Source organism: Micromys minutus, assembly GCF_963924665.1.
Source record: "Micromys minutus genome assembly, chromosome: 19".
Taxonomy (NCBI): domain Eukaryota; kingdom Metazoa; phylum Chordata; class Mammalia; order Rodentia; family Muridae; genus Micromys; species Micromys minutus.
Window position 1 is genome coordinate 542350 of NC_137954.1, and position 12367 is coordinate 554716.

Here is a 12367-nt window from a genome sequence, read left to right on the forward strand (position 1 = left end):
TTTAAAAGGAAAACTCATAGCTCTAAACGTCTCCATAAAGAAATTGGAGAGAGCACACACTAGCAGCTTAACAGCACATAAGAAAGCTCTATAACAAAAAGAAATAAATACACCCAAGAGGAGTAGAGGGCAGAAAAATAATCAAACTCGGGGCTGAAATCAACTAAGTAGAAAAATACAATGAATCAACAAAACCTGGATTTGGGAAGAAGAGAGAACGGGAAGGGGAAAAGTAAGGCCGAATCAGGTATGGAAGGAGATGGAGAGAAATACGGAGGGTCAGTAAATTGAACAGAGTTGTGTAGTGGGGGAGGATGGGGAACTCATGGTAACCACTAGAAAGTTCCAGATGCCAGGGAAGCAAGAGGTTCTCTGGAAGACAGAACCTGTAAAGATCATACGAGAAGATAGTCACAGCCCCTGGTTGAGCAATGGGATCACTCACCCTTCTCAAAAAATTTAACCCCAAATTGTTTATGTGTAAAGGAAATGCAAAGACAAAGAGTGGAGGAGAGTCTGAAGGAAAAGCCATCCAGAGACATCCCCACCCTGGGATGCATCCCATCTACAGACACCAAACCCAAGAAGTGCTTGCTTATAGGAACTTGGTATAGCTATCTCCTTAGACACTCTGTTAGATTCTGACTAATACAGATGTGGCTGCTTTTAGCTAACCATAATAAGACCCCAATGGAAGAGTTATGGGAAGGACAAAATGAGCTGAAGAAGATTGCACCCCCATAGGAAGAACAAAAATATAAACTAATAGGACTCCTCAGAGTTCCCAAGGACTAAATTAACAACCAAAGAGTACATGTTGAGAGAACTATCACTCCAACTACATATGTAGAAGAGGATTGCCTTATCTGGCATCAGTGGGAGGAGAGGCCCTTGGTCCTATGGAGGCTTGATACCCCAGCAAAGGAGGATGTTAGGGCAATGAGGTGGTATGAGTGGGGTGGGATTTGGAAACAGGATGGGTTATGGGGTGTGCAGAAAGAAACACAGGGAGGGGGATAGCATTTGAAATGTAAATAAAAATAAGCAAAAAGAAAAAAGGACAATAATTATTTTGTTACATAGAAATCTTTTCAGGTTTTCAGATGCTTATAGTACACCTTTTGCTCTATTGAAGATAGGAATAAATAGACTGATGAAATCCTTGGTTTGAACATGACATTCTAGCCATATTATAGGCAAAAATTCAAGTTAGTAAATAATATATAAAACATTTTTAATCCACAGTTTAATCATTTAAGCTTTTATTATACTCATATTTCTTCAACTTTTACACTGATATTTTGAGAATTTCATGCACTGAATACAAAACTAACAAGTAACATTTTAGCCTTCAAACACACATCATCTTCTCCTGTATTCTATTCCCTCTTAAACCCATGTGTTGAGCATTGACTACTTGGGAGAGAATGACTTGCAAATACTGATATTTCCTCTCAGCCTTTCTGACCACACTAGTCTTAGTCTGTCTGTCTGTCTGTCTGTCTGTCTCTGTCTGTCTCTGTGTCTCTGTCTCTGTCTCTGTCTCTGTCTCTCTCTCTCTCTCTCTCTCTCTCTCTCTCCCCCCCCCCCACCTCTCTGCACATATTTGTGTAGTAAATGATTAGGAAATGCTAGTGTGACTATTTAAAGATGGATTTTGAAGGCCACTTTTTAGTTCATGTTTTTCTAAGCTGAGTAGCATTTAACACATTTTAATTGTCAATAGTTAATATCTGGGAGTTTTCATATTATACTTTTATCTTAATAACTGAAAGAAAATAGGGCTTTTCTTTCATTATGATAATATGAGTTAATTGAAATAGCCCATGTTCTCTAATGAACAACCAGAATTTTAGTGGTTGGGACATTTTTCTGGGTTAACGAACCAAAGTATCCTGTTCCAGAATGTATCTGAACAGCTCTCCTCCAAATATTTCAAAGGCATTAGTAATTTCTGTGTTGATTCCGGTTCTTGAATTCTCTCTATTTAGTCAAGGGGATAAGAGAACTGCTATCTTCATATAGCTGCTTCACTGTATACCCAAATACTGTGTTTGCCAGTCTATGATCCAGAAACCATTTTCATGCCCCACCTAATGGCAAAGAAAGCCAGAAGGAAAAGTAGTAGCCTGAGAACAAATAGCCAATTCCTTCCACATGACAGTTATCTGGAGTGTGGATGATATTCCCTCAACTATGTGCAAATCAACTTTTCAACACTCTGTCCTCAGTTTCTGAGTTGTATAGAGTACGTGTCTAATAATTGAAGACAAGTGGTTGTTGAGTGGGTTAAAAATAAGGAAGTACTTCCCTCTTTTAAAAATAATAAACTTTATAGAAATGGGAGGTATGAAGTTAAAAAAATCCCTTAAATAATGTGCTACTTTTATTTAACCTTTTTTCCCCAGGAGAAGACAATTCATTTAAATTCATTAATAGTTGTCTGAACCTTCATTCATCTAATGTCTTGATATTTTATAAATTTCTACATTGCTTGTCTGTACTTCTATATAGAGTGAAATTTTTATGACATATTAATGGAGCCAATATTTTTTTGTAAGTAAGAGAACTCTGATTTATGGACTGTAATATTGGACACTAGAAGGAGATTTGCTATGTAACCTAGTTGTTTGACGTTTCCCCTAAATCCTGTCTATTTGTTGATCTCTTAGACCAATTTTAAAAAATTAGAAAAATTTTAGCATTTTTTGCAAGAAAGAAACTTGTATACAGCATACTTCTTTAGAAGTTGCATGCTCTCAAGTTAAGACACATATCAGAAATTGCTGTTGTTATTTTCTTTTGTGTATTTGGTAAAGGGAATTAAATAGATATTCTAGATAAGGTTGCTATTGCTTTGATAAAAAACAAGGATCAAAGCAATTTGGAGAGGAAGGGGTTTATATGATTTTTTTCCATAAAACTGTTCATCATCAAAGGTTATCAGGACAGGAACTCAAACAGGGCTGAAACCTAAAGGCAGGGGCTGGTACAAAGGCCACAGAAGGGTGCTACTTACTAATTTGCTCCTAGCAACTTGATCATCCTGATTTTTTTATAGAACACAGGACAACCAGCTCTGGGGTGAATTGGCTGGGCTTTTCCTCCATTAATCACCCATTAAGAAATGTCAAAAAAGAAAGAAAGAAAGAAAGAAAGAAAGAAAGAAAGAAAGAAAGAAAGAAAGGAAGAAAGAAAGGAAGGAAGGAAGGAAGAAAGAAAGAAAGAAAAAGAAAGAGAAAGAAATGTTTTATAGGTTTATGTAGAGGCCAATTTTATTGAGACATTTTCTTAATCGAGGTTCCTTCTTCTCAGATGGCACTAGCTTGTATCAAGTAGACATAAAACAACCCAGCATAATCAAAAATATTCTAATAATACTAGATAAAGTTTTAGTGGTTGCATAAATCATGGAGATCATTCAATTTAATTTAATCTCATGAGATATAACTAAAGCTACATGATGCAACCTATTATGTTCATCTATTCAGCCACCACATTTTAAATCATCTCAGGATATTATAGAGTATATTTCCTTTTCTTATTTACATACAATCATTTAAATTCTCGCTCAAAGACTTTTAGTAGGTGATTCAAATGACATGACAAAAAGAACAACTTAGCAAAGAATGGAGAAGTTTATGGTGAGTTGTAGAGAAGTACAGATGTAGAAATGTAGCATGGAGTTAACTTAAAAGTAAACAAAAATATATATTTCTTCAAATACAGCTGATGTAGATGATGCCTGGCAGTCTAAGCTGACAAAGGCACCAAATTCAGGTTTAAAAACTTAATACCACCTCTTCTTGTGATTTTTTTTGTCCAGAATCTGATTGTCTTATCAGTATAAATCACCCACGGTTGTCTATCATTTTAATTTTTAGTAGAGGAAATAGAAGTTGGTCCACTTTCAATTCTGAATCAGAAATCACTTTCCATTGTGCAAATTTGGTGTTTTTTTTTTTTTTTTTTTTTAATGAAACGAAACATTTTACATAGGTTTGACGTTGCTGATTGTGAGTCTGGGTTTTGTGCTCTGTTGGCTGGACCATTTCTGAGTTGTTACACCTTAGGAATATTCAGTACTACAGAAGATGTTTGCACCCAGTTTGGATATCCCAGTGCACAGTCTGCCTTAGGGTTTCATTGCTGTGAAATACCATAACCAATGTAGCTCTTATAAAGGAAAACCTTTAATTGGTGTGGCTTAAAAATCAGAGGTTTAGTTCAAAATTATGGTGAAAGACATGAAACATGCAGGCAGATATCATACAAGAGGTATCTGAGAGTTCTGTTTCTGGAACTGAAGGAAAAAGAAAAAGAATAAGAAACACCAGACCTTGGATGAACTTCTAAGTTCCATCTGCCCAAATGTACTTGAACAGCACCATACCTACTCCAACAAGGTCATATCTCCCAATAATGGCACTTCTGTGAGCCTATGTGGCCATTTTCATTCAAACTACCTTAGAGATCTACTTGCTCTTTATTTTGCCTGTTATGACTCCTTCAACTTTACAGTGATGTGTAGCAGAGAATTAGTTATTCTGCTTTGGCTCCTGGTGGGTGGACAATGCATTGCTCACCCAAGAGCTCTCTGCATTTGCAGACCACAAACACACACACACACACACACACACACACACACACACACACACACACACACACACAGAGCAGCTAATTTTGATATGCCTTGACTAGCATTATGGCTGTGCATGTCTAAACCTCCCTGCACCTAGCATACATTCCCCTCTTGTATTCCTAGTTAATCACCTTTTTTTTCTTTTTCTTTTTTTTTTATTGGCTATTTTCTTTACTTACATTTCAAATGTTATCTCCTTTCCCAAATTCCCCTCTGGAATTCCCCCATTCCATCTCCCCTCCCCCACCTCTATGAGAGTCTTAAATTCCCACCTCCATCTTCCTGCCCAGTCATTAGATGTACAGTATTTCTTTATTACCAATCAATTCCAGCTACAGGTTGGAAACCTCGGGTCTGGAAGCATGGCTTTTGGGAGACAAATTAAAACAGTGCATTAGAACCAATTCCTAACAGTGATGAACTTTCTTTCAAATGAGCATAGTTCTGTGTGCCTAGTATACGTCTTCAGAAATCATAAAGCAACCTAAACATTCATCATACAGTTAGTACAATAATAGTTGGTTTGACTTGAGGATTTTTTGTTTGTTTTCTTTTCTTTTTTTTTTACTTTATGCTATCCTGGGTTTTTTATTATTCCAAATGAATTTTTAAATTCTTCTATCTAACTCTATGAAGAAATGAGTTGAAATTTTGATGGGGATTGCATTGAATTTGTAGATTGATTTAGGCAAGATGGCCATTTTTACTATGCTGATACTTCCAATCCATGAGCATGGGAGATCTATCTATCTTCTTAGGTGTTCTTCAATTTCCTTCTTTAGAGACTTGAATTTCTTATCATACTTATTTTTCACTTGGTTGCTTTGGGTCACTCCAAGGTATTTTATATTCTTTGTGACTATTATTAAGGGTGTAAATCTTCTAATTCTTTTCTCAGTCTGTTTATGCTTTGAGTAGAGGAAAGTTACTGAATTATTAGAGTTAATTTTATATCCAGCCACTTTCCTTGTTTATGAGCTGTAGAAGTTCTCTGATGGAATTTTTGGGGTCACTCAACTATACTATCATATCATCTCCAAATAGTGATGTTTTGACTTCCTCCTTTCTAATTAGTATCCCTAGAACTCTTTTTTTACTGAATGACTGTTATGATATGTTTTTGGATTCAGTTTGCAAAAATTTTATTGAATATTATTTTTTATTTTTAAGAATAAAAATTAAATTATTTATTTTTACTTTTATTTTTTAATTGAACAACTTTATTTTAAAAAAACAAAGATAAATGTACAGAATTTAAGCATTTTTGCATAAAAGTATACAAATACATTGTTGCCAGTACTTGGTTTATTTTAAAGGTTTGATAGTGTGCATTACAATCTTACTAGTTACAATGAATATAAAGTACATGTAAAAAGAGATGTAACCTGGAATTAGTCAAAGTTTTTTTGGTGTGTAAAGATTAAGCATAATGGTTTTCCATTTTCTTTTTTTTTCTTGAACTTCATATAGTGGGTCAGTTGTATAAAGAACTCAAGAAGCTAGACGCCAAAGAACCAAACAACCCTATTAAAAATGGGGTACAGAGCTAAACAAAAGTTCTCAATTGAGGAATATCGAATGGCTGAGAAGCATCTAAGGAAGTGTTCAACATCATTAACCATCAGGGAAATGTAAATCAAAACAGCCCTGAGATTCCACCTCACACCAACCAGAATGACTAAGATTAAAAATTCAGATGACAGCAGATGCAGAGAAAGAGGAACACTTCTCCACTGTTGGTGGGGTTGTAAACTGGTACAACCACTCTGGAAATCAGTCTGGCAATTCCTCAGAAAATTGGACATAGTACTACCTGAAGACCCAGTTATTCCGCTTCTAGGCATATACCCCAGAGAAGCTCCAACATACAACAAATTATTTTTAATTAAGAATTTAATTAAGAATTAAAATTAAATTAAAATATTTAAGAATTTTATTTTCTGCATCAATGTTCATGAGATTGTTTTGAAATTCTCTTTCTTTGTAGGGTCTTTGTGTGGTTTAGTAATAAGTGTAATTGTGGCTTCAAAGAATGAGTTGGACAGGGTTCTCTTTGTTTCTATTTTCTGAAATAGTTTGGAGAGTGTTGGTACTAGGTCTTTTGTGAAGATCTGATAGAATTCAGCACTAAACCCCTATTGTCCTAGGCTTTTTTTTTGGGGGGGGGGAGGTTTTTAATAACTGCTTCTATTTCTTTAGGGTTTATGGGGCTCTTTAAATGGTTTATCTGATCCAGATTTAACTTTTGTACCTGATTTGTGTCAGGAAAATTGTCCATTCCTTCTAGATTTTTGTTTTGTTGAGTATAGTTTTTTGTAGTAGGGTCTGATAATTTCCCGAATTTCTTCAGTTTCTCTTGTTATTTCTTCTCTTTCATTTTTGATTTTGTTAATTTAGATACTCTCTCTGTGCCCTCCCATTATTCTGGCTAAGGGTATATCAATCTTGTTGATTTTTTCAAAGAACCAGTTTCTGGTTTTGTTGATTATTTGTATAGTTCTTTTAATTTCTATTTGGTTGATTTCAGCTCTGAGTTTGATTATTTCCTGCCGTCTACTTCTCTTGGGTATATGTGTTTCTTTTTGTTCTAGAGCTTTCAGTTTTGCTGTCAAGCTGTCAGTGTATGCTATCTCCAGTGTTCAGAGCTATGAGTTTTGGACATTTGGTGTTTTGCCTGTTATGTGTCGGGAGGAATTTTTTTCTGGTCCAATCTATTTGGATGTCTGTAAGCTTCTTATATGCTCGTGGTTATCTCTTTCTTTAGGTTAGGTATGTTTTCTTCTAGAATTTTGTTTAAAATATTTACTGGACCTCTCAGTTGGGAGTCTGGTCTCTTCTATACCTATTATCTTTAGATTTTGTCTTTTCATTGTGTCCTGGATTTCCTGGCTGTTTTTGGTTAGGAACTTTGTAATTTTTACATTTTCTCTGACTGTTGTGTCAATGCTTTCTATGTTATCTTCTGCCTCTGAGATTTTCTATTCCATCCTTTGTATTTTGTTGGTAATGCTTGCATCTATGACTCCTGACCTCTTTCTTAGGTTTTCTGTCTCCAGGGTTGTCTCTTTGTGTTTTCTTTACTTTTTTCAATTTCATTTTTAGATCCTGGATGGTTTTGTTCTATTCCTTAATCTGTTTGCTTATATTTTCCTGTGTTTTGCTAAGGCTTGTGCTTCTTTTTCTGTGTTCTCCTACATTTCTTTAAGGAGGTGATTCATGTACTTCTAGAGGCCCTCTAACATCAGCATGAGGGAGGTATAATTTTAAGTCCAAACTTAGATTCTGCTGGCCTCTTGGCATCTTTTTATCTTTGATGTTCGTTGGTCATGTTGTCTCTAAAAGGAGTTTATCTTTCTTCTGTGTCTGCAGGCTGTGGGCTCCAGAGGGAGATCATTCTTGGGTGTTCAGCTCTCTATGGGCATTCTGTGAGTTATGATGGTGATGGGCTGGCTCTAGCTCTGGGTGCCAATAGAGGCCTGAAATGCAGACCCAAGAAGTAGCATGATACCTGCACCCTGAGAATTCCTGGAGATCTCTCCCTAGATAATCAGTGGATAGAGAGTGTGAGGTCACCTGTAGGCTCAGTAAGGAAAGAGCTCCTGCATCTCCTCTGTCTACTCAGTTCTCTGCAGGCAGACCTGCTCCAGCTTACTGTTTCTAACTGTATATTTGATTGAGTTCTTCCATGCACTTAATAAAAGCTTTTTACCACCAATGCAATAGATTAATTATTGACTATATGCAGTACTAGACTATATACTAGGCAGGGAAAAATAGTAATATATTAAGAGTTCTACTATTGGACAAATGACATCTGGTGCCTTTAACGTGCAAGGAGTTTCCAAAGTTTAGGTCATAAAATTTACTGATGTCTGTGACTAAACTTTGATAAAATTATTTTGAAAAAGACCAAATGCATTTTAGAAGAAATGTTAGATAAATTGTGAAATTTCCAAGACTGGATATTTGACATTTAAAAATGTCAAATCATTCCAGACAAACCTTCACAAATGAACATGCCTAGAGCATGTTTAAAGTTAAGAAAGTTTTCAAAGAGAATTCAGTATGAATTATGTTTTCCTATATAGCATGTCATTAAATCTCTTCTAACTCCAAATTTCATGACAATTGTAAATTTATTGTTATCTGAAAATCGGTGCCTGTTAATTGAAAAGCTAGAGGATTTTTTTTCTGTCCGAACCATTTTCTTACTTGACTCTTTTTTAAACTGTAGTTACAATTTCTTTTTTTTTTCTCTCAAGGAATATCACTTTATTTATTTAGAAATGTATATATTTAAATCAGCAATATGTTACAGATTAGATAGAAACATCTTGAAAACTTTATTTAAAATTTTTAGAAACTTTTTTATATACTACAAGAAGTAAAATTTGCTTTTTATGTTTGTAGTACTTAATAGTTAGCCTAAGGCACATGAATTGATTTATTTTTTCTTTAAACAACTTTATTTTAAAAAACAAAGATAAATATGCACATTTAAGGATTTTTGCATAAAAGTATATGAATACAGTTTTGTCAGTCCTTGGCTTTTTTAAAGGTTTGATAGTGTGCATTAAGATCTTAATAGTCACAATGAACATAAAGTACATGTAAAACAAGATGTAACATGGAATTGGGTAAAGTTTTCTTGGTGTGTAAAGATTAAGCATAATGGTTTTTCTTTTTTTTTTTTTCTTTTTTTTTTTTTTTTTTTTTTTTTTTTGGTCTTTGCTTTTTCTTGAACTTCATATAGTCTATGAGTTGTTTCTGGGGTGTTCAGAGCTTTTGGGAGTTAGTATCCAATTATCAGGGACTGCATATTATGTCTGATCTTTAGTGACTGGGTTATCTCACTCAGGATGATATTCTCTAGATGCATCCATTTTCTTAAGAATTTCATAAGGTCATTGTTTCTGATAGCTGAGTAGTAATCCATTGTGTAAATGTACCACAATTTTTGTATCCATACATCTATGGAAGGACATCTGGGTTCTTTCCAGCTTCTGGCTATTAAAAAAGGAGCTGCTATGAACATTGTGGTGCATGTGTCCTTGTTGTATGTTGGAGCATCTCTGGGATATTAGGCATCTATCTGATGTGAGGTGAGTTAAGATCATTTCCCACTCTGTTAGCTGGCTTTTTGTTTTCTTGACAGTATCCATAGGCTTACAGAAACTTTGCAATCTCATTATTCCCATTTGTCAATCTTTGACCTTAGAGCTTGAGCAACTGATGTTCTGTTCAGGAAATTTTCTCATGTGCCTATGTGTTCTCAGGATTTCCCTATTTCTCAGCTAATAATATCAGTGCACCTGGTTTAATGTGGAGATCTTTGATCCATTTGCACTTGAGCTTTGTACAAGGAGATAAGAAAAGGTCTATTTTTATTCTGCTGCATGCTGAGTGCCAGTTGGATCAACACCATTTGTTGAATAGGCTGTCCTTTTTCCATTGAATGTTTACAACTCCTTTGTCAAAACAAGTGACCATATATGTGAAGGCTCATTTCTGGATCTTCTATTCTATTCCATTGATCCACTTGCTAATCTCTGTGCCAGTACTGTGCAGTTTTTAGCACAATTGCCTTGTAATATAACTTGAGGTCAGGGACAGTCATTCCCTCAGATGTTTTCTTCTTGTTGAGGAAGGATTTCACTATTCTAGGTCTTTTGTTATTCCAGATGAAATTGCACATTGCTCTTTCCAACTCTATGAAGAATTGGGGTGGAATTTTGATGGAGATTGCATTGAATCTGTAGATTGCTTTTGGTAAGACGGCCATTTTTACAATGTTGATCCTTCGAATCCATGAGCATGGGAGATCTTTCCATTTTCTGGGATCTTTCTTGATTTCCTTCTTTAGAGGTTTGAAGTTCTTGTCATACAGGTCCTTCACTTGCTTAGTTAGAGTCACACCAAGGTATTTCATAGATTTTGTGACTATTATGATAGGTATCTTTTCTCTAATTTCTTTCTCTACATGTTTGTCCTTTGAATATAAAAAGGCTACTGAATTGTTTGAGTTAATTTTGTATCCAGCCACTTTGCTGAACTTGTTTATAGCTGTAGAAGTTCTCTCGTGGAATTTCTGGGGTCACTTAAGTGCACTACCATATCATCTGCAAACAGTGATGTTTTTATTTCTTCGTTTTCAATTTGTATCCCTTTGATTTCCTTTTGCTCTCTCATTGTTCAAGCCAGGACTTACAGCACTAAGTTGAATAGGTAGGGGGAGAGTGTGCAGCCTTGTTGAGTGCGTGATTTTAGTGGGATTGCTTAAAGTTTCCCACCATTAAGTTTAATTTTGACGGTTGGTTTGTTGTTTATTGCTTTTATTGTGTTTGGGTATGGGCCTTGGATTTATGTTCGTTCTAAGACTTTTAACATGAAGGGGTGTTGAATTTTGTCAAATGCTTTCTCAGTATCTAGTGAGATGACCATGTGGTTTTTTTTTTCTTTGAGTTTGTTTACATGGTGGATTACACTGATAGAGTTCTGTATATTAAACCATCCCTGCATGCCAGGGATGAAGCCTACTTGATCATGGTGAATGATCCTTTTGATGTGTTCTTGGATCGATTTCCAAGAATTTTGTTGAGCATTTTTGCATCAATGTTCATAAGTGAGAATAGTCTGAAGTTCTCTTTCCTTGTAAGGTCATTGTGTGGTTTAGGAAGGAGGGTTATTATGTCCTCAAAAAAATTAGTTATGTAGTGTTCCATCAGATTCTATTTTGTGGAATAGTTTAGAGAGTATTGGTATTAGGTCATGAATATATGTCTGATAAAATTCTGCACTGAACCCATCTGGACCTGGGCTTTTTTTGGTTGGGAGGCTTTTGATGATTGCCTCTATTTATTTAGGTGTTATGGGATTATTTAAATGGTTTCCCTGGTCCTGGTTTAACTTTAGTATCTGATATTGGTCTAGGAATTCACCCATTTCCTCCAGATTTTCCAGCTTTGTCGAGTATAGGATTTTGTAGTAGGATCTGATAATTTCTTGAATTTCCTCAGTTTCAGTTGTTATTTCTCCACTTTCCTTTCTGATTTTGTTAATTTGGATATTCTCTCTTTGCCCTCTAGTTAGTCTGGCTAAGGGTTTATCAATCTTGCTAATTTTCTCAAAGAACTAGCTCTTGGTTTTGTTAATTCTTTGAATGGTTCTCTTTGTTTCTATTTTGTCTATTTCTGCTCTACGTTTGATTATTTCTTGCCATCTACTCTTCTTGGGTCTATCTGCTTCCTTTTATTCTAGAGCTTTCAACTGTGCTATCAAGTTGCTGATGTATGCTCTCTCCAGTTTCTTTTTGGAAGCGCTCAGGGCTATAAGTTTTCCTCTCAGTACTGCTTTTATCGCATCCAATAGGTTTGGGTATGTTGTGTTTTTGTTTTAATTGAATTCTAGAAAATCCTTAATTTCTTTCTTTATTTCTTCTTTGACCATGCTATCGTTTAATAGAGCATTTTTTAGTTTCCTTGTGTATATGGGCTTTTTGTTGTCTTTGTTGTTAATAAACACCAGCCTTATACCACGATGATCTGATAAGATGCATGGTAGTATTTCAATTTTCTTATAACTATTGAGCCTAGTTTCATCAATTTTGGAGAAGGTGCTGTGAGGTGCTGAGAAGAAAGTGTTTTCTTTTGTTTTAAGATGATATGTTCTGTAGATGTCTATTAATTTCAATTGGTTCAAAACCTCTGATAGTTTCACTGTGTCCTT